Source organism: Xiphophorus maculatus, chromosome 21 (genome assembly GCF_002775205.1).
Source record: "Xiphophorus maculatus strain JP 163 A chromosome 21, X_maculatus-5.0-male, whole genome shotgun sequence".
Classification (NCBI taxonomy): domain Eukaryota; kingdom Metazoa; phylum Chordata; class Actinopteri; order Cyprinodontiformes; family Poeciliidae; genus Xiphophorus; species Xiphophorus maculatus.
In genome coordinates this window covers 20757016-20775887 of record NC_036463.1, presented here as the reverse complement: position 1 = coordinate 20775887, position 18872 = coordinate 20757016, and the positions used below count along the sequence as shown (strand labels likewise).

Genomic DNA, 18872 nt, shown 5'->3' with positions numbered 1-18872 from the left:
GGAAAAATAGAAAACATATACATCCTTCCTTTATTCTATAGAGAAAGTTCTGCGATGGCCGGGAATCGAACCCGGGTCAACTGCTTGGCAAGCAGCTATGCTGACCACTATACCACCATCGCTGTAATAAGTTAAAATTATGAGAAAATTTTCCACACTATTACGAGTTTTTGAACATAAATAGACAACATATACATCCTTCCTTTATTCTATAGAGAAAGTTCTGCGATGGCCGGGAATCGAACCCGGGTCAATTGCTTGGAAGGCAGCTATGCTGACCACTATACGATAATCGCTGTAATAAGATAAAATTATGAGACAATTTTCCACACTATTACGAATTTTTGAACATAAATAGACAACATATACATCCTTCCTTTATTCTATAGAGAAAGTTCTGCGATGGCCGGGAATCGAACCCGGGTCAACTGCTTGGCAAGTAGCTATGCTGACCACTATACCACCATCGCTGTAAGAAGCTAAAGTCTAAATTATGAGAAACTTTTCCACAGTATTACCAGATTTAGAGGAAAAATAGAAAATATACTGTATACATCCTTCCTTTATAAAATAGAGAAAGTTCTGCGACGGCCGGGAATCGAACCCGGGTCAACTGCTTGGAAGGAAGCTATGCTGACCACTAAACCACCATCGCTGTAATAACTCAAAATCATGAGAAAATTTTCCACAATATTACCAGATTTAGAGGAAAAATAAACAACTCAATGCGTACATCGTTCCTGTATTAGAGAAAGTTCTGCGATGGCCGGGAATCGAACCCGGGTCAACTGCTTGGAAGGCAGCTATGCTGACCACTAAACCACCATCGCTGTAATAACTCAAAATCATGAGAAAATTTTCCACAATATTACCAGATTTAGAGGAAAAATAGACAACATATACATCCTTCCTTTATAAAGTGGAGAACGTTCTGCAATGGCCGGGAATCGAACCCGGGTCAACTGCTTGGAAGGCAGCTATGCTGACCACTATACCACCATCGCTGTAAGAAGTTACAACTATGAGACAATTTTCCACAGTATTACCAGATTTAGAGGAAAAATAGACAACTCAATGCGTACATCGTTCCTGTATTAGAGAAAGTTCTGCGATGGCCAGGAATCGAACACGGGTCAACTGCTTGGAAGGCAGTTATGCTGACCACTATACCACCATCGCTGTAAGAAGCTGAAGTCTAAATTATGAGACAATTTTCCACAGTATTACCAGATTTAGAGAAAAAATAGACAACATACTGTATACATAGTTCCTGTATTAGAGAAAGTTCTGCGATGGCCGGGAATCGAACCCGGGTCAACTGCTGTGCTAGCAGCTATGCTGACCACTATACCACCATCGCTGTAACAGGTCAAAATTATGAGAAACTTTTCCACAGTATTACCAGATTTAGAGGAAAAATAGACAACATATACATCCATCCTTTACAAAATAGAGAAAGTTCTGCGATGGCCAGGAATTGAACCCGGGTCAACTGCTTGGCAAGCAGCTATGCTGACCACTATACCACCATCGCTGTAATAAGTTAAAATTATGAGAACATTTTCCACAGTATTACCAGTTTTTGAACATAAATAGACAACATATACATCCTTCCTTTATTCTATAGAGAATGTTCTGCGATGGCCGGGAATCGAACCCGGGTCAACTGCTTGGAAGGCAGCTATGCTGATCACTATACCACCATCGCTGTAAGAATTTAAAATTATGAGAAAATTTTCCACACTATTACCAGTTTTTGAACATAAATAGACAACATATACATCCTTACTTTATTCTATAGAGAAAGTTCTGCGATGGCCAGGAATCGAACCCGGGTCAACTGCTTGGCAAGTAGCTATGCTGACCACTATACCACCATCGCTGTAAGAAGCTAAAGTCTAAATTATGAGAAACTTTTCCACAGTATTACCAGATTTAGAGGAAAAATAGAAAATATACTGAATACATCCTTCCTTTATAAAATAGAGAAAGTTCTGCGACGGCCGGGAATCGAACCCGGGTCAACTGCTTGGCAAGCAGCTATGCTGACCACTATACCACCATCGCTGTAAGAAGCTAAAGTCTAAATTATGAGAAACTTTTCCACAGTATTACCAGATTTAGAGGAAAAATAGAAAACATACTGTATACGTCCTTCCTTTATAAAATAGAGAAAGTTCTGCGACGGCCGGGAATCGAACCCGGGTCAACTGCTTGGAAGGCAGCTATGCTGACCACTAAACCACCATCGCTGTAATAAGTTAAAATTATGAGACAATTTTCCACACTATTACCAGTTTTTGAACATAAATAGACAACATATACATCCTTCCTTTATTCTATAGAGAAAGTTCTGCGATGGCCGGGAATCGAACCCGGGTCAACTGCTTGGCAAGTAGCTATGCTGACCACTATACCACCATCGCTGTAAGAAGCTAAAGTCTAAATTATGAGAAACTTTTCCACAGTATTACCAGATTTAGAGGAAAAATAGAAAACATACTGTAATGACGTCAACACCGGAGATGTAGTCCCGCCAGACAGGGTTTATTAGAGATAGGTACAAACTGCTATTTCTGAGGCTGCAGCTCACGCCTCTAACAAACGGGCACCATCAACCATTAGCTTCATTGCTAACTCCCCTCTGAACTCTCTCCCACTTCCGGTTCCGGTACTCCCGCTCCACCGATCCCCCGCCCACATGACAGGCCTATCACATGTGAGTGGGAGCCAGCAGAGTCAGACAGGGGAAGCCCATAACTCTCTAACAGAAAGGATCACAATGCAACTTATAACAAATACAAATAACCCCAGCAGAACTAAAACACAGAATCGTTACACTACCCCCCCACTACAGAGTTCCTCGCCCACGAGGGAACAAACAAAGTCATCAAACCGTCTTGGGGCCCTCCTCGTCCGCTGTGGGCGAGCTCCCTGTGGCGCTTCAGACGGCACCGCTGGGACATCATTCCGCAACAGCGGTATGGCTTCTGGAGAAGCTGGTAGCGATACTGGCGACCCCGACTGATGGCCTTCTGGGGCCTGTGGTGCAGCCCTGCCTTGGTAGGGGGCCAACCTGTCCCTGTGCAGTGCTAGTTTTCTCCTGTTCTGGAGCATCTGCACTCTGTAAACAACCTCCCCCATGCGCTCCAACACTCTGCAGGGGCCCACCCACTGACTGTCCAGCTTCGGGCAACGACCCTTCTTTCTCCGAGGGTTGTAAACCCAGACCAACTCTCCTGGCGTAAAGTGTCGGCCCTTAGCTCTTACATCATAGTTCCGTTTTTGACGCACACCTGCTTGTTCCTGTTGTCTCCGAGCAAATGCATGTGCTGTCTCCAACCTATCCTGAAGCTTTCTGGCATACTCAGGACCAGCTGAAACAGCAGGTGCATCCGGAGGGCGTCCAAAAGACAGTTCAGCTGGTGTGCGCAACTCTCTCCCCAACATGAGGAGTGATGGAGTGCACGCTGTGGAGTCCTGTACAGCTGAGCGGCATGCCATTAGCACCAGCGGAAGGTGCTCGTCCCAGTCCCGCTGATGCTCCGCTGTGAGAATGGCCAGCTGCTGTCCCAAGGTGCGGTGGAGTCTTTCCACCAGTCCGTCGCTCTGGGGATGTAGTGGTGTTGTTCTTGTTTTCTGGATGCCAAGACGGCTGCACATGACAGAAAAAACCCGTGACTCAAAATTTCTGCCCTGGTCACTATGAATAATGTCTGGCACCCCAAACCTGCTAATAAATCCCCCCAACAAGGCATCTGCCACTGTCTCTGCCTCCTGATCAGGGATGGCGTAGGCCTCTGGCCATTTTGTAAAATAGTCAATAGCTGACAGAACATAACAGTTTCCCTTGTCCGAGCGTGGCAGTGGACCCATAACGTCCACCGCCACTCTTTCCATAGGGGCCCCTACAACAAACTGTTGCAGGAGGGCATGCGACTGACCTGTCGGCCCCTTCCGTGCTGTGCAGGGGTCACAGCGGCGGCAGAAGTCCTCCACGTCCCTCCTGCACCGGCCCCAATAAAACCCCTGCCGGAGGCGGCGGAGTGTTTTTGTGACGCCAAAATGTCCGGACCCAGATGCTCCATGCATGGCCTGCAGGACTACGTCTTTCAGGCCTTTGGGGACTACAATTTGCCACCGCTCCTCACCCGTGGCAGGGTCTTTCCATGCCCTCTGCAGCACCCCGTCTTCCAGACGCAGAGCCTCAAACTTGGACCACCATCCTTTAGTTGCCAGCGAGAGCCCAGCCACCTCCTCCCATGGTGGTTTCAGTTGTCTCTCCACCCACTGTAACACAGGCTGGATGTCAGGATCCTGTTCCTGTTGATGCCTCCAGCTGTCTGTGCCAACCGCCTGCAGCTCCCTGCAGATTACTGGGTCACCCCGACATGATCCTGGCTGGCTCCGTTGCAGCTGTTCCTCCTCCAACCTCTCCCTCCGGTCACAGTAACTGCATCCCCCTGCAGCACAAGGGCGACGGGAGAGGGCATCGGCATTAGCGTGCTTAGCTCCAGCCCGATGGACAACTGAGAAGTTGTAGGACTGCAGCTCTTCCAGCCACCGAGCCACCTGACCCTCAGGTTCCTTAAAAGACACCAGCCATTGGAGAGCAGAGTGATCAGTCCTTATAGTGAAGGGCAGGCCACACAGGTAGTACTTAAAATGACGCAGAGAAAGCACCACCGCCAGCAGCTCCCGCCTTGTCACGCAGTAGCGCCTCTCTGCTTTGTTAAAGGCCCTGCTAAAATACCCCACCACTCTCTCGCCTTCTTCCCCCAACTGGGAAAGGACACCCCCGACTCCCACGTTACTTGCATCCGTGTCAAGAATGAAAGGGAGAGAGGGGTCAGCAGGAGCGAGCACCGGGGCCTCAGTCAGACTTTGCCGCAGACAGTCAAATGCTCCCTGGCACTGTTCGGTCCACACGTAGTCTCGGTTCTTCTGGAGGAGTTGGAACAGGGGAGCCGCTATACTTGCAAACCCCCGCACAAACCTCCTGTAATAAGAAGCCAGGCCCAGGAAACTTTTAAGATCTCTCTGGGTTGAGGGGATTGGCCACTCTGCCACCATCTTTACTTTGTCCTCCATCGTGCTGATTCCCTCCCTTCCAACCCGGTGACCCAGAAATGTCACTTCTTGTTGCATGAAATGACATTTATCTGGGTGGAGCCTCAGCCCTGCTGCTCTAATTCTCTCCAGCACCCGACGGAGTGAACCCAGGGCCGTTGCAAAAGAGGTGCCATGGACCAGTATGTCATCCAGATACACCAGGCACTCTTGGCGAGGGATGTCAGCCAGCACCCGGTCCATCAGTCTGGAAAAGGTGGCAGGGGCATTGCACAGCCCAAATGAGAGCACTTTAAACTGCCAAAGTCCCCGTCCCGTGCAAAAAGCAGTCTTTGGTCTGGCACTCGTTGATAGGGGGACCTGGTAATAACCGCTGCGAAGATCCAGAGACGAGAACCAGTTGGAGCCTGACACTAGGTCCAGTGACTCATCGACCCTAGGTAGTGGATATGAATCTTTTTCTGTCACCCCATTCAGCGGCCTGTAATCAGCACACAGGCGCCACTCTCCATTCTTTTTGGGCACCATGACAACAGCAGCCGCCCAGGGACTGTCCGAAGGCTCAATAATGCCAGCCTGCAACATGTCCAACACTGCCTTGTCACATGCTTCCTGCCGGGCCAGGGGGAGCCGGCGTGGCCGACATTTTATTGGGGGTGCATCTCCTGTCAGAATGTCATGCTCCACCAACCGAGTCCGCCCCACCTGGTCTTCACTCAGAGCAAAACTGTCCTTAAAGTCCACGAGCAGCTGCCACAGTTGTTCTTGCTGCTGGGTGTCCAAACCCCTACAGTTCTCTGTCCAGATCCTCCGCATCATGGTCACCGATGCATCCTCTGTCTCATGAGGCATCCAAACTGGGGGTATAGGGTATGTAGGTGTGGGGACTGTTGCGGCAGCAATCTGGTTGATCTGAGGTGAGATGTGCTCAACAGCTGCAATCTGAGGTTCTGTGTGACAGACCACGGGCCCCAGCAGAACTGGGTCAGGAACTGCGGGCATCAGCGGGATGAGGGGACCTTCTTTAAAGCTCCATGTCCCCCCTCCCAAATCCAACTGGCACCCCGCAGCCCTTAAAAAGTCCAATCCTAATATGCACATGTCCTGCACCTCTGCTACCCACACGGGGTGGGTGATAGATCGGCCACCTACATTAACAGTCATTGTTCCCCTCCCCTTCATAGGTGCCATGTCCCCTGTGACTGTGCGCAGCTGCACTGTAGTGGGCTGAATCCGAGTCCAGTCTGGCACCACATCAGGCCTCACTAGCGTTACTGTGGAACCAGTGTCAATCAGGGCCGTGCAGGGAATTCCTTCCACTGTGACTGGGACATAACAAAAATCCCCAACACAGGTGCGGCCAACCACTGCAACCATGGTCAGTTGGCTTTGGCTTGAGTGCATGTCTGGGGGAGTCTGGGCCAGGACCCCCTGATGATACTGTCGGGCCCTGCCTGCTGGCAATGAAGGTGTGGAGGCTACGGCAAGGGTCTGCGATGCCTCCCCCATGCAGACCCCGTATCGTTTCCCTGCTTCTTGACTGCTTTAGGACACCGTCTGAGGAGATGCCCTGGTTGACCACAGCCCCAACAAAGGACAGGGGCTGCGGAGGAGTCCCTCGTCGACTGCAGCGACACCGCTCGAACCATTTCCACCAACTCTGAGGCCCAAGCAGGCTTCTCCAGGTTCCACTCTGCTCCCTCCGCAGATCTGCATGCTGGTGGTTGTCCTCTCTGGTCCTCTCCAGCTGCTACTCCAACCAAGCACTCCCTCTCCACAGCTACTCCCACTTCTGACACCAATGTAATGACGTCAACACCGGAGATGTAGTCCCGCCAGACAGGGTTTATTAGAGATAGGTACAAACTGCTATTTCTGAGGCTGCAGCTCACGCCTCTAACAAACGGGCACCATCAACCATTAGCTTCATTGCTAACTCCCCTCTGAACTCTCTCCCACTTCCGGTTCCGGTACTCCCGCTCCACCGATCCCCCGCCCACATGACAGGCCTATCACATGTGAGTGGGAGCCAGCAGAGTCAGACAGGGGAAGCCCATAACTCTCTAACAGAAAGGATCACAATGCAACTTATAACAAATACAAATAACCCCAGCAGAACTAAAACACAGAATCGTTACAATACTGTATACGTCCTTCCTTTATAAAATGGAGAAAGTTCTGCGATGGCCGGGAATCGAACCCGGGTCAACTGCTTGGCAAGTAGCTATGCTGACCACTATACCACCATCGCTGTAAGAAGCTAAAGTCTAAATTATGAGAAACATTTCCACAGTATTACCAGATTTAGAGGAAAAATAGAAAACATACTGTATACGTCCTTCCTTTATAAAATGGAGAAAGTTCTGCGATGGCCGGGAATCGAACCCGAGTAAACTGCTTGGCAAGCAGCTATGCTGACCACTATACCACCATCGCTGTAATAACTTAAAATTATGAGAAAATTTTCCACAATATTACCAGATTTAGAGGAAAAATAGACAACTCAATGCGTACATCGTTCCTGTATTAGAGAAAGTTCTGCGATGGCCGGGAATCGAACACGGGTCAACTGCTTGGAAGGCAGCTATGCTGACCACTATACCACCATCGCTGTAAGAAGCTGAAGTCTAAATTATGAGAAACTTTTCCACAGTATTACCAGATTTAGAGGAAAAATAGAAAACATACTGTATACGTCCTTCCTTTATAAAATGGAGAAAGTTCTGCGATGGCCGGGAATCGAACCCGGGTCAACTGCTTGGCAAGCAGCTATGCTGACCACTATACCACCATCGCTGTAATAAGTTAAAATTATGAGACAATTTTCCACACTATTACCAGTTTTTGAACATAAATAGACAACATATACATCCTTCCTTTATTCTATAGAGAAAGTTCTGCGATGGCCGGGAATCGAACCCGGGTCAACTGCTTGGCAAGTAGCTATGCTGACCACTATACCACCATCGCTGTAAGAAGCTAAAGTCTAAATTATGAGAAACTTTTCCACAGTATTACCAGATTTAGAGGACAAATAGAAAATATACTGTATACATCCTTCCTTTATAAAATAGAGAAAGTTCTGCGACGGCCGGGAATCGAACCCGGGTCAACTGCTTGGAAGGCAGCTATGCTGACCACTAAACCACCATCGCTGTAATAACTCAAAATCATGAGAAAATTTTCCACAATATTACCAGATTTAGAGGAAAAATAGACAACTCAATGCGTACATCGTTCCTGTATTAGAGAAAGTTCTGCGATGGCCGGGAATCGAACACGGGTCAACTGCTTGGAAGGCAGCTATGCTGACCACTATACCACCATCGCTGTAAGAAGCTGAAGTCTAAATTATGAGAAACTTTTCCACAGTATTACCAGATTTAGAGGAAAAATAGAAAACATACTGTATACGTCCTTCCTTTATAAAATGGAGAAAGTTCTGCGATGGCCAGGAATCGAACCCGGGTAAACTGCTTGGCAAGCAGCTATGCTGACCACTATACCACCATCGCTGTAATAACTTAAAATTATGAGAAAATTTTCCACAATATTACCAGATTTAGAGGAAAAATAGACAACTCAATGCGTACATCGTTCCTGTATTAGAGAAAGTTCTGCGATGGCCGGGAATCGAACACGGGTCAACTGCTTGGAAGGCAGCTATGCTGACCACTATACCACCATCGCTGTAAGAAGCTGAAGTCTAAATTATGAGAAACTTTTCCACAGTATTACCAGATTTAGAGGAAAAATAGAAAACATACTGTATACGTCCTTCCTTTATAAAATGGATTAAGTTCTGCGATGGCCGGGAATCGAACACGGGTCAACTGCTTGGCAAGCAGCTATGCTGACCACTATACCACCATCGCTGTAATAAGTTAAAATTATGAGACAATTTTCCACACTATTACCAGTTTTTGAACATAAATAGACAACATATACATCCTTCCTTTATTCTATAGAGAAAGTTCTGCGATGGCCGGGAATCGAACCCGGGTCAACTGCTTGGAAGGCAGCTATGCTGACCACTAAACCACCATCGCTGTAATAACTCAAAATCATGAGAAAATTTTCCACAATATTACCAGATTTAGAGGAAAAATAGACAACTCAATGCGTACATCGTTCCTGTATTAGAGAAAGTTCTGCGATGGCCGGGAATCGAACACGGGTCAACTGCTTGGAAGGCAGCTATGCTGACCACTATACCACCATCGCTGTAAGAAGCTGAAGTCTAAATTATGAGAAACTTTTCCACAGTATTACCAGATTTAGAGGAAAAATAGAAAACATACTGTATACGTCCTTCCTTTATAAAATGGAGAAAGTTCTGCGATGGCCAGGAATCGAACCCGGGTAAACTGCTTGGCAAGCAGCTATGCTGACCACTATACCACCATCGCTGTAATAACTTAAAATTATGAGAAAATTTTCCACAATATTACCAGATTTAGAGGAAAAATAGACAACTCAATGCGTACATCGTTCCTGTATTAGAGAAAGTTCTGCGATGGCCGGGAATCGAACACGGGTCAACTGCTTGGAAGGCAGCTATGCTGACCACTATACCACCATCGCTGTAAGAAGCTGAAGTCTAAATTATGAGAAACTTTTCCACAGTATTACCAGATTTAGAGGAAAAATAGAAAACATACTGTATACGTCCTTCCTTTATAAAATGGATTAAGTTCTGCGATGGCCGGGAATCGAACACGGGTCAATTGCTTGGCAAGCAGCTATGCTGACCACTATACCACCATCGCTGTAATAAGTTTAAATTATGAGACAATTTTCCACACTATTACCAGTTTTTGAACATAAATAGACAACATTTACATCCTTCCTTTATAAAATAGAGAAAGTTCTGCGACGGCCGGGAATCGAACCCGGGTCAACTGCTTGGCAAGTAGCTATGCTGACCACTAAACCACCATCGCTGTAATAACTTAAAATTATGAGAAAATTTTCCACACTATTACCAGTTTTTGAACATAAATAGACAACATTTACATCCTTCCTTTATAAAATAGAGAAAGTTCTGCGACGGCCGGGAATCGAACCCGGGTCAACTGCTTGGAAGGCAGCTATGCTGACCACTAAACCACCATCGCTGTAATAAATCAAAATCATGAGAAAATTTTCCACAATATTACCAGATTTAGAGGAAAAATAGACAACTCAATGCGTACATCGTTCCAGTATTAGAGAAAGTTCTGCGATGGCCGGGAATCGAACACGGGTCAACTGCTTGGAAGGCAGCTATGCTGACCACTAAACCACCATCGCTGTAATAACTTAAAATTATGAGAAAATTTTCCACACTATTACCAGTTTTTGAACATAAATAGACAACATTTACATCCTTCCTTTATAAAATAGAGAAAGTTCTGCGACGGCCGGGAATCGAAACCGGGTCAACTGCTTGGAAGGCAGCTATGCTGACCACTAAACCACCATCGCTGTAATAACTCAAAATCATGAGAAAATTTTCCACAATATTACCAGATTTAGAGGAAAAATAGACAACTCAATGCGTACATCGTTCCTGTATTAGAGAAAGTTCTGCGATGGCCGGGAATCGAACACGGGTCAACTGCTTGGAAGGCAGCTATGCTGACCACTATACCACCATCACTGTAAGAAGCTGAAGTCTAAATTATGAGAAACTTTTCCACAGTATTACCAGATTTAGAGGAAAAAAAGAAAACATACTGTATACGTCCTTCCTTTATAAAATGGAGAAAGTTCTGCGATGGCCGGGAATCGAACCCGAGTAAACTGCTTGGCAAGCAGCTATGCTGACCACTATACCACCATCGCTGTAATAACTTAAAATTATGAGAAAATTTTCCACAATATTACCAGATTTAGAGGAAAAATAGACAACTCAATGCGTACATCGTTCCTGTATTAGAGAAAGTTCTGCGATGGCCGAGAATCGAACACGGGTCAACTGCTTGGAAGGGAGCTATGCTGACCACTATACCACCATCGCTGTAAGAAGCTGAAGTCTAAATTATGAGAAACTTTTCCACAGTATTACCAGATTTAGAGGAAAAATAGAAAACATACTGTATACGTCCTTCCTTTATAAAATGGATTAAGTTCTGCGATGGCCGGGAATCGAACCCGGGTCAACTGCTTGGCAAGCAGCTATGCTGACCACTATACCACCATCGCTGTAATAAGTTAAAATTATGAGACAATTTTCCACACTATTACCAGTTTTTGAACATAAATAGACAACATATACATCCTTCCTTTATTCTATAGAGAAAGTTCTGCGATGGCCGGGAATCGAACCCGGGTCAACTGCTTGGCAAGTAGCTATGCTGACCACTATACCACCATCGCTGTAAGAAGCTAAAGTCTAAATTATGAGAAACTTTTCCACAGTATTACCAGATTTAGAGGAAAAATAGAAAATATACTGAATACATCCTTCCTTTATAAAATAGAGAAAGCTCTGCGACGGCCGGGAATCGAACCCGGGTCAACTGCTTGGAAGGCAGCTATGCTGACCACTAAACCACCATCGCTGTAATAAGTTAAAATTATGAGACAATTTTCCACACTATTACCAGTTTTTGAACATAAATAGACAACATATACATCCTTCCTTTATTCTATAGAGAAAGTTCTTCGATGGCCGGGAATCGAACCCGGGTCAACTGCTTGGCAAGTAGCTATGCTGACCACTATACCACCATCGCTGTAAGAAGCTAAAGTCTAAATTATGAGAAACTTTTCCACAGTATTACCAGATTTAGAGGAAAAATAGAAAATATACTGAATACATCCTTCCTTTATAAAATAGAGAAAGTTCTGCGACGGCCGGGAATCGAACCCGGGTCAACTGCTTGGAAGGCAGCTATGCTGACCACTAAACCACCATTGCTGTAATAACTTAAAATTATGAGAAAATTTTCCACACTATTACCAGTTTTTGAACATAAATAGACAACATTTACATCCTTCCTTTATAAAATAGAGAAAGTTCTGCGATGGCCGGGAATCGAACCCGGGTCAACTGCTTGGCAAGTAGCTATGCTGACCACTATACCACCATCGCTGTAAGAAGCTAAAGTCTAAATTATGAGAAACTTTTCCACAGTATTACCAGATTTAGAGGAAAAATAGAAAATATACTGAATACATCCTTCCTTTATAAAATAGAGAAAGCTCTGCGACGGCCGGGAATCGAACCCGGGTCAACTGCTTGGAAGGCAGCTATGCTGACCACTAAACCACCATCGCTGTAATAAGTTAAAATTATGAGACAATTTTCCACACTATTACCAGTTTTTGAACATAAATAGACAACATATACATCCTTCCTTTATTCTATAGAGAAAGTTCTTCGATGGCCGGGAATCGAACCCGGGTCAACTGCTTGGCAAGTAGCTATGCTGACCACTATACCACCATCGCTGTAAGAAGCTAAAGTCTAAATTATGAGAAACTTTTCCACAGTATTACCAGATTTAGAGGAAAAATAGAAAATATACTGAATACATCCTTCCTTTATAAAATAGAGAAAGTTCTGCGACGGCCGGGAATCAAACCCGGGTCAACTGCTTGGAAGGCAGCTATGCTGACCACTAAACCACCATCGCTGTAATAACTTAAAATTATGAGAAAATTTTCCACACTATTACCAGTTTTTGAACATAAATAGACAACATTTACATCCTTCCTTTATAAAATAGAGAAAGTTCTGCGATGGCCGGGAATCGAACCCGGGTCAACTGCTTGGAAGGCAGCTATGCTTACCACTATACCACCATCGCTGTAAGAAGCTAAAGTCTAAATTATGAGAAACTTTTCCACAGTATTACCAGATTTAGAGGAAAAATAGAAAACATACTGTATACATCGTTCCTGTATTAGAGAAAGTTCTGCGATGGCCGGGAATCGAACCCGGGTCAACTGCTTGGCAAGTAGCTATGCTGACCACTATACCACCATCGCTGTAAGAAGCTAAAGTCTAAATTATGAGAAACTTTTCCACAGTATTACCAGATTTAGAGGAAAAATAGAAAACATACTGTATACATCCTTCCTTTATAAAATAGAGAAAGTTCTGCGACGGCCGGGAATCGAACCCGGGTCAACTGCTTGGAAGACAGCTATGCTGACCACTAAACCACCATCGCTGTAATAAGTTAAAATTATGAGACAATTTTCCACACTATTACCAGTTTTTGAACATAAATAGACAACATATACATCCTTCCTTTATTCTATAGAGAAAGTTCTGCGATGGCCGGGAATCGAACCCGGGTCAACTGCTTGGCAAGTAGCTATGCTGACCACTATACCACCATCGCTGTAAGAAGCTAAAGTCTAAATTATGAGAAACTTTTCCACAGTATTACCAGATTTAGAGGAAAAATAGAAAATATACTGTATACATCCTTCCTTTATAAAATAGAGAAAGTTCTGCGACGGCCGGGAATCGAACCCGGGTCAACTGCTTGGCAAGTAGCTATGCTGACCACTATACCACCATCGCTGTAAGAAGCTAAAGTCTAAATTATGAGAAACTTTTCCACAGTATTACCAGATTTAGAGGAAAAATAGAAAACATACTGTATACGTCCTTCCTTTATAAAATAGAGAAAGTTCTGCGACGGCCGGGAATCGAACCCGGGTCAACTGCTTGGAAGGCAGCTATGCTGACCACTAAACCACCATCGCTGTAATAAGTTAAAATTATGAGACAATTTTCCACACTATTACCAGATTTAGAGGAAAAATAGACAACATATACATCCATCCTTTACAAAATAGAGAAAGTTCTGCGATGGCCGGGAATCGACCCCGGGTCAACTGCTTGGAAGGCAGCTATGCTTACCACTATACCACCATCGCTGTAAGAAGCTAAAGTCTAAATTATGAGAAACTTTTCCACAGTATTACCAGATTTAGAGGAAAAATAGAAAACATACTGTATACATCGTTCCTGTATTAGAGAAAGTTCTGCGATGGCCGGGAATCGAACACGGGTCAACTGCTTGGAAGGCAGCTATGCTGACCACTAAACCACCATCGCTGTAATAACTTAAAATTATGAGAAAATTTTCCACACTATTACCAGTTTTTGAACATAAATAGACAACATTTACATCCTTCCTTTATAAAATAGAGAAAGTTCTGCGACGGCCGGGAATCGAAACCGGGTCAACTGCTTGGAAGGCAGCTATGCTGACCACTAAACCACCATCGCTGTAATAACTCAAAATCATGAGAAAATTTTCCACAATATTACCAGATTTAGAGGAAAAATAGACAACTCAATGCGTACATCGTTCCTGTATTAGAGAAAGTTCTGCGATGGCCGGGAATCGAACACGGGTCAACTGCTTGGAAGGCAGCTATGCTGACCACTATACCACCATCACTGTAAGAAGCTGAAGTCTAAATTATGAGAAACTTTTCCACAGTATTACCAGATTTAGAGGAAAAAAAGAAAACATACTGTATACGTCCTTCCTTTATAAAATGGAGAAAGTTCTGCGATGGCCGGGAATCGAACCCGAGTAAACTGCTTGGCAAGCAGCTATGCTGACCACTATACCACCATCGCTGTATTAACTTAAAATTATGAGAAAATTTTCCACAATATTACCAGATTTAGAGGAAAAATAGACAACTCAATGCGTACATCGTTCCTGTATTAGAGAAAGTTCTGCGATGGCCGGGAATCGAACCCGGGTCAACTGCTTGGCAAGTAGCTATGCTGACCACTATACCACCATCGCTGTAAGAAGCTAAAGTCTAAATTATGAGAAACTTTTCCACAGTATTACCAGATTTAGAGGAAAAATAGAAAATATACTGAATACATCCTTCCTTTATAAAATAGAGAAAGTTCTGCGACGGCCGGGAATCGAACCCGGGTCAACTGCTTGGAAGGCAGCTATGCTGACCACTAAACCACCATCGCTGTAATAACTTAAAATTATGAGAAAATTTTCCACACTATTACCAGTTTTTGAACATAAATAGACAACATTTACATCCTTCCTTTATAAAGTAGAGAAAGTTCTGCGATGGCCGGGAATCGAACCCGGGTCAACTGCTTGGAAGGCAGCTATGCTTACCACTATACCACTATCGCTGTAAGAAGCTAAAGTCTAAATTATGAGAAACTTTTCCACAGTATTACCAGATTTAGAGGAAAAATAGAAAACATACTGTATACATCGTTCCTGTATTAGAGAAAGTTCTGCGATGGCCGGGAATCGAACCCGGGTCAACTGCTTGGAAGGCAGCTTTGCTGACCACTATACCACCATCGCTGTAAGAAGTCAAAACTATGAGACAATTTTCCACAGTATTACCAGATTTAGAGGAAAAATAGACAACATATACATCCATCCTTTACAAAATAGAGAAAGTTCTGCGATGGCCGGGAATCGAACCCGGGTCAACTGCTTGGAAGGCAGCTATGCTTACCACTATACCACCATCGCTGTAAGAAGCTAAAGTCTAAATTATGAGAAACTTTTCCACAGTATTACCAGATTTAGAGGAAAAATAGAAAACATACTGTATACATCGTTCCTGTATTAGAGAAAGTTCTGCGATGGCCGGGAATCGAACCCGGGTCAACTGCTTGGAAGGCAGCTATGCTGACCACTATACCACCATCGCTGTAAGAAGTTACAACTATGAGACAATTTTCCACAGTATTACCAGATTTAGAGGAAAAATAGACAACTCAATGCGTACATCGTTCCTGTATTAGAGAAAGTTCTGCGATGGCCAGGAATCGAACACGGGTCAACTGCTTGGAAGGCAGTTATGCTGACCACTATACCACCATCGCTGTAAGAAGCTGAAGTCTAAATTATGAGACAATTTTCCACAGTATTACCAGATTTAGAGAAAAAATAGACAACATACTGTATACATAGTTCCTGTATTAGAGAAAGTTCTGCGATGGCCGGGAATCGAACCCGGGTCAACTGCTGTGCTAGCAGCTATGCTGACCACTATACCACCATCGCTGTAACAGGTCAAAATTATGAGAAACTTTTCCACAGTATTACCAGATTTAGAGGAAAAATAGACAACATATACATCCATCCTTTACAAAATAGAGAAAGTTCTGCGATGGCCAGGAATTGAACCCGGGTCAACTGCTTGGCAAGCAGCTATGCTGACCACTATACCACCATCGCTGTAATAAGTTAAAATTATGAGAACATTTTCCACAGTATTACCAGTTTTTGAACATAAATAGACAACATATACATCCTTCCTTTATTCTATAGAGAATGTTCTGCGATGGCCGGGAATCGAACCCGGGTCAACTGCTTGGAAGGCAGCTATGCTGATCACTATACCACCATCGCTGTAAGAATTTAAAATTATGAGAAAATTTTCCACACTATTACCAGTTTTTGAACATAAATAGACAACATATACATCCTTACTTTATTCTATAGAGAAAGTTCTGCGATGGCCAGGAATCGAACCCGGGTCAACTGCTTGGCAAGTAGCTATGCTGACCACTATACCACCATCGCTGTAAGAAGCTAAACTCTAAATTATGAGAAACTTTTCCACAGTATTACCAGATTTAGAGGAAAAATAGAAAATATACTGAATACATCCTTCCTTTATAAAATAGAGAAAGTTCTGCGACGGCCGGGAATCGAACCCGGGTCAACTGCTTGGCAAGCAGCTATGCTGACCACTATACCACCATCGCTGTAAGAAGCTAAAGTCTAAATTATGAGAAACTTTTCCACAGTATTACCAGATTTAGAGGAAAAATAGAAAACATACTGTATACGTCCTTCCTTTATAAAATAGAGAAAGTTCTGCGACGGCCGGGAATCGAACCCGGGTCAACTGCTTGGAAGGCAGCTATGCTGACCACTAAACCACCATCGCTGTAATAAGTTAAAATTATGAGACAATTTTCCACACTATTACCAGTTTTTGAACATAAATAGACAACATATACATCCTTCCTTTATTCTATAGAGAAAGTTCTGCGATGGCCGGGAATCGAACCCGGGTCAACTGCTTGGCAAGTAGCTATGCTGACCACTATACCACCATCGCTGTAAGAAGCTAAAGTCTAAATTATGAGAAACTTTTCCACAGTATTACCAGATTTAGAGGAAAAATAGAAAACATACTGTATACGTCCTTCCTTTATAAAATAGAGAAAGTTCTGCGACGGCCGGGAATCGAACCCGGGTCAACTGCTTGGAAGGCAGCTATGCTGACCACTAAACCACCATCGCTGTAATAAGTTAAAATTATGAGACAATTTTCCACACTATTACCAGTTTTTGAACATAAATAGACAACATATACATCCTTCCTTTATTCTATAGAGAAAGTTCTGCGATGGCCGGGAATCGAACCCGGGTCAACTGCTTGGCAAGTAGCTATGCTGACCACTATACCACCATCGCTGTAAGAAGCTAAAGTCTAAATTATGAGAAACTTTTCCACAGTATTACCAGATTTAGAGGAAAAATAGAAAATATACTGAATACATCCTTCCTTTATAAAGTAGAGAAAGTTCTGCGACGGCCGGGAATCGAACCCGGGTCAAATGCTTGGAAGGCAGCTATGCTGACCACTAAACCACCATCGCTGTAATAACTCAAAATCATGAGAAAATTTTCCACAATATTACCAGATTTAGAGGAAAAATAGACAACTCAATGCGTACATCGTTCCTGTATTAGAGAAAGTTCTGCGATGGCCGGGAATCGAACACGGGTCAACTGCTTGGAAGGCAGCTATGCTGACCACTAAACCACCATCGCTGTAATAACTTAAAATTATGAGAAAATTTTCCACACTATTACCAGTTTTTGAACATAAATAGACAACATTTACATCCTTCCTTTATAAAATAGAGAAAGTTCTGCGACGGCCGGGAATCGAACCCGGGTCAAATGCTTGGAAGGCAGCTATGCTGACCACTATACCACCATCGCTGTAAGAAGCTGAAATCTAAATTATGAGAAACTTTTCCACAGTATTACCAGATTTAGAGGAAGAATAGAAAACATACTGTATACGTCCTTCCTTTATAAAATGGAGAAAGTTCTGCGATGGCCGGGAATCGAACCCGGGTCAACTGCTTGGAAGGCAGCTATGCTGACCACTAAACCACCATCGCTGTAATAACTCAAAATCATGAGAAAATTTTCCACAATATTACCAGATTTAGAGGAAAAATAGACAACTCAATGCGTACATCGTTCCTGTATTAGAGAAAGTTCTGCGATGGCCGGGAATCGAACACGGGTCAACTGCTTGGAAGGCAGCTATGCTGACCACTATACCACCATCGCTGTAAGAAGCTGAAGTCTAAATTATGAGAAACTTTTCCACAGTATTACCAGATTTAGAGGAAAAATAGAAAACATACTGTATACGTCCTTCCTTTATAAAATGGAGAAAGTTCTGCGATGGCCAGGAATCGAACCCGGGTAAACTGCTTGGCAAGCAGCTATGCTGACCACTATACCACCATCGCTGTAATAACTTAAAATTATGAGAAAATTTTCCACAATATTACCAGATTTAGAGGAAAAATAGACAACTCAATGCGTACATCGTTCCTGTATTAGAGAAAGTTCTGCGATGGCCGGGAATCGAACACGGGTCAACTGCTTGGAAGGCAGCTATGCTGACCACTATACCACCATCGCTGTAAGAAGCTGAAGTCTAAATTATGAGAAACTTTTCCACAGTATTACCAGATTTAGAGGAAAAATAGAAAACATACTGTATACGTCCTTCCTTTATAAAAT

At 43.9% G+C, this 18872-nt stretch overlaps 38 non-coding genes across 38 annotated transcripts; all 38 read right to left on the bottom strand.

Annotated features, from left to right (window-relative positions):
- Positions 1 to 50: 50 nt before the first annotated feature.
- On the bottom strand, positions 51 to 122 carry trnag-gcc. Its single transcript has one exon. It is a non-coding gene; the product is annotated as a tRNA-Gly (tRNA).
- A 276-nt stretch (positions 123 to 398) lies between these two features.
- On the bottom strand, positions 399 to 470 carry trnag-gcc. The gene has a single exon. It is a non-coding gene; the product is annotated as a tRNA-Gly (tRNA).
- Positions 471 to 758: 288 nt separating this feature from the next.
- Positions 759 to 830, bottom strand: trnag-ucc. The gene has a single exon. It is a non-coding gene; the product is annotated as a tRNA-Gly (tRNA).
- Positions 831 to 932: 102 nt separating this feature from the next.
- trnag-ucc lies at positions 933 to 1004 on the bottom strand. Its single transcript has one exon. It is a non-coding gene; the product is annotated as a tRNA-Gly (tRNA).
- Positions 1005 to 1995: 991 nt separating this feature from the next.
- Positions 1996 to 2067, bottom strand: trnag-gcc. The gene has a single exon. It is a non-coding gene; the product is annotated as a tRNA-Gly (tRNA).
- A 113-nt stretch (positions 2068 to 2180) lies between these two features.
- Positions 2181 to 2252, bottom strand: trnag-ucc. Its single transcript has one exon. It is a non-coding gene; the product is annotated as a tRNA-Gly (tRNA).
- Positions 2253 to 2354: 102 nt separating this feature from the next.
- trnag-gcc lies at positions 2355 to 2426 on the bottom strand. Its single transcript has one exon. It is a non-coding gene; the product is annotated as a tRNA-Gly (tRNA).
- A 4823-nt stretch (positions 2427 to 7249) lies between these two features.
- Positions 7250 to 7321, bottom strand: trnag-gcc. Its single transcript has one exon. It is a non-coding gene; the product is annotated as a tRNA-Gly (tRNA).
- A 288-nt stretch (positions 7322 to 7609) lies between these two features.
- On the bottom strand, positions 7610 to 7681 carry trnag-ucc. Its single transcript has one exon. It is a non-coding gene; the product is annotated as a tRNA-Gly (tRNA).
- Positions 7682 to 7794: 113 nt separating this feature from the next.
- trnag-gcc lies at positions 7795 to 7866 on the bottom strand. Its single transcript has one exon. It is a non-coding gene; the product is annotated as a tRNA-Gly (tRNA).
- A 102-nt stretch (positions 7867 to 7968) lies between these two features.
- Positions 7969 to 8040, bottom strand: trnag-gcc. Its single transcript has one exon. It is a non-coding gene; the product is annotated as a tRNA-Gly (tRNA).
- A 113-nt stretch (positions 8041 to 8153) lies between these two features.
- Positions 8154 to 8225, bottom strand: trnag-ucc. Its single transcript has one exon. It is a non-coding gene; the product is annotated as a tRNA-Gly (tRNA).
- Positions 8226 to 8328: 103 nt separating this feature from the next.
- On the bottom strand, positions 8329 to 8400 carry trnag-ucc. The gene has a single exon. It is a non-coding gene; the product is annotated as a tRNA-Gly (tRNA).
- Positions 8401 to 8688: 288 nt separating this feature from the next.
- trnag-ucc lies at positions 8689 to 8760 on the bottom strand. The gene has a single exon. It is a non-coding gene; the product is annotated as a tRNA-Gly (tRNA).
- A 113-nt stretch (positions 8761 to 8873) lies between these two features.
- On the bottom strand, positions 8874 to 8945 carry trnag-gcc. The gene has a single exon. It is a non-coding gene; the product is annotated as a tRNA-Gly (tRNA).
- A 102-nt stretch (positions 8946 to 9047) lies between these two features.
- On the bottom strand, positions 9048 to 9119 carry trnag-ucc. Its single transcript has one exon. It is a non-coding gene; the product is annotated as a tRNA-Gly (tRNA).
- Positions 9120 to 10115: 996 nt separating this feature from the next.
- Positions 10116 to 10187, bottom strand: trnag-ucc. The gene has a single exon. It is a non-coding gene; the product is annotated as a tRNA-Gly (tRNA).
- Positions 10188 to 11184: 997 nt separating this feature from the next.
- On the bottom strand, positions 11185 to 11256 carry trnag-gcc. Its single transcript has one exon. It is a non-coding gene; the product is annotated as a tRNA-Gly (tRNA).
- Positions 11257 to 11358: 102 nt separating this feature from the next.
- trnag-gcc lies at positions 11359 to 11430 on the bottom strand. Its single transcript has one exon. It is a non-coding gene; the product is annotated as a tRNA-Gly (tRNA).
- A 113-nt stretch (positions 11431 to 11543) lies between these two features.
- On the bottom strand, positions 11544 to 11615 carry trnag-ucc. The gene has a single exon. It is a non-coding gene; the product is annotated as a tRNA-Gly (tRNA).
- A 461-nt stretch (positions 11616 to 12076) lies between these two features.
- On the bottom strand, positions 12077 to 12148 carry trnag-gcc. The gene has a single exon. It is a non-coding gene; the product is annotated as a tRNA-Gly (tRNA).
- A 113-nt stretch (positions 12149 to 12261) lies between these two features.
- trnag-ucc lies at positions 12262 to 12333 on the bottom strand. Its single transcript has one exon. It is a non-coding gene; the product is annotated as a tRNA-Gly (tRNA).
- Positions 12334 to 12794: 461 nt separating this feature from the next.
- trnag-ucc lies at positions 12795 to 12866 on the bottom strand. The gene has a single exon. It is a non-coding gene; the product is annotated as a tRNA-Gly (tRNA).
- A 109-nt stretch (positions 12867 to 12975) lies between these two features.
- Positions 12976 to 13047, bottom strand: trnag-gcc. Its single transcript has one exon. It is a non-coding gene; the product is annotated as a tRNA-Gly (tRNA).
- Positions 13048 to 13334: 287 nt separating this feature from the next.
- Positions 13335 to 13406, bottom strand: trnag-gcc. Its single transcript has one exon. It is a non-coding gene; the product is annotated as a tRNA-Gly (tRNA).
- Positions 13407 to 13519: 113 nt separating this feature from the next.
- trnag-gcc lies at positions 13520 to 13591 on the bottom strand. The gene has a single exon. It is a non-coding gene; the product is annotated as a tRNA-Gly (tRNA).
- A 113-nt stretch (positions 13592 to 13704) lies between these two features.
- On the bottom strand, positions 13705 to 13776 carry trnag-ucc. Its single transcript has one exon. It is a non-coding gene; the product is annotated as a tRNA-Gly (tRNA).
- Positions 13777 to 14768: 992 nt separating this feature from the next.
- trnag-gcc lies at positions 14769 to 14840 on the bottom strand. The gene has a single exon. It is a non-coding gene; the product is annotated as a tRNA-Gly (tRNA).
- Positions 14841 to 14953: 113 nt separating this feature from the next.
- trnag-ucc lies at positions 14954 to 15025 on the bottom strand. Its single transcript has one exon. It is a non-coding gene; the product is annotated as a tRNA-Gly (tRNA).
- Positions 15026 to 15308: 283 nt separating this feature from the next.
- On the bottom strand, positions 15309 to 15380 carry trnag-ucc. The gene has a single exon. It is a non-coding gene; the product is annotated as a tRNA-Gly (tRNA).
- A 102-nt stretch (positions 15381 to 15482) lies between these two features.
- trnag-ucc lies at positions 15483 to 15554 on the bottom strand. The gene has a single exon. It is a non-coding gene; the product is annotated as a tRNA-Gly (tRNA).
- A 109-nt stretch (positions 15555 to 15663) lies between these two features.
- On the bottom strand, positions 15664 to 15735 carry trnag-ucc. The gene has a single exon. It is a non-coding gene; the product is annotated as a tRNA-Gly (tRNA).
- A 991-nt stretch (positions 15736 to 16726) lies between these two features.
- trnag-gcc lies at positions 16727 to 16798 on the bottom strand. The gene has a single exon. It is a non-coding gene; the product is annotated as a tRNA-Gly (tRNA).
- Positions 16799 to 16911: 113 nt separating this feature from the next.
- Positions 16912 to 16983, bottom strand: trnag-ucc. Its single transcript has one exon. It is a non-coding gene; the product is annotated as a tRNA-Gly (tRNA).
- A 102-nt stretch (positions 16984 to 17085) lies between these two features.
- trnag-gcc lies at positions 17086 to 17157 on the bottom strand. The gene has a single exon. It is a non-coding gene; the product is annotated as a tRNA-Gly (tRNA).
- A 113-nt stretch (positions 17158 to 17270) lies between these two features.
- trnag-ucc lies at positions 17271 to 17342 on the bottom strand. Its single transcript has one exon. It is a non-coding gene; the product is annotated as a tRNA-Gly (tRNA).
- A 102-nt stretch (positions 17343 to 17444) lies between these two features.
- trnag-gcc lies at positions 17445 to 17516 on the bottom strand. The gene has a single exon. It is a non-coding gene; the product is annotated as a tRNA-Gly (tRNA).
- Positions 17517 to 18163: 647 nt separating this feature from the next.
- Positions 18164 to 18235, bottom strand: trnag-ucc. Its single transcript has one exon. It is a non-coding gene; the product is annotated as a tRNA-Gly (tRNA).
- Between the last annotated feature and the right edge of the window lie 637 nt (positions 18236 to 18872).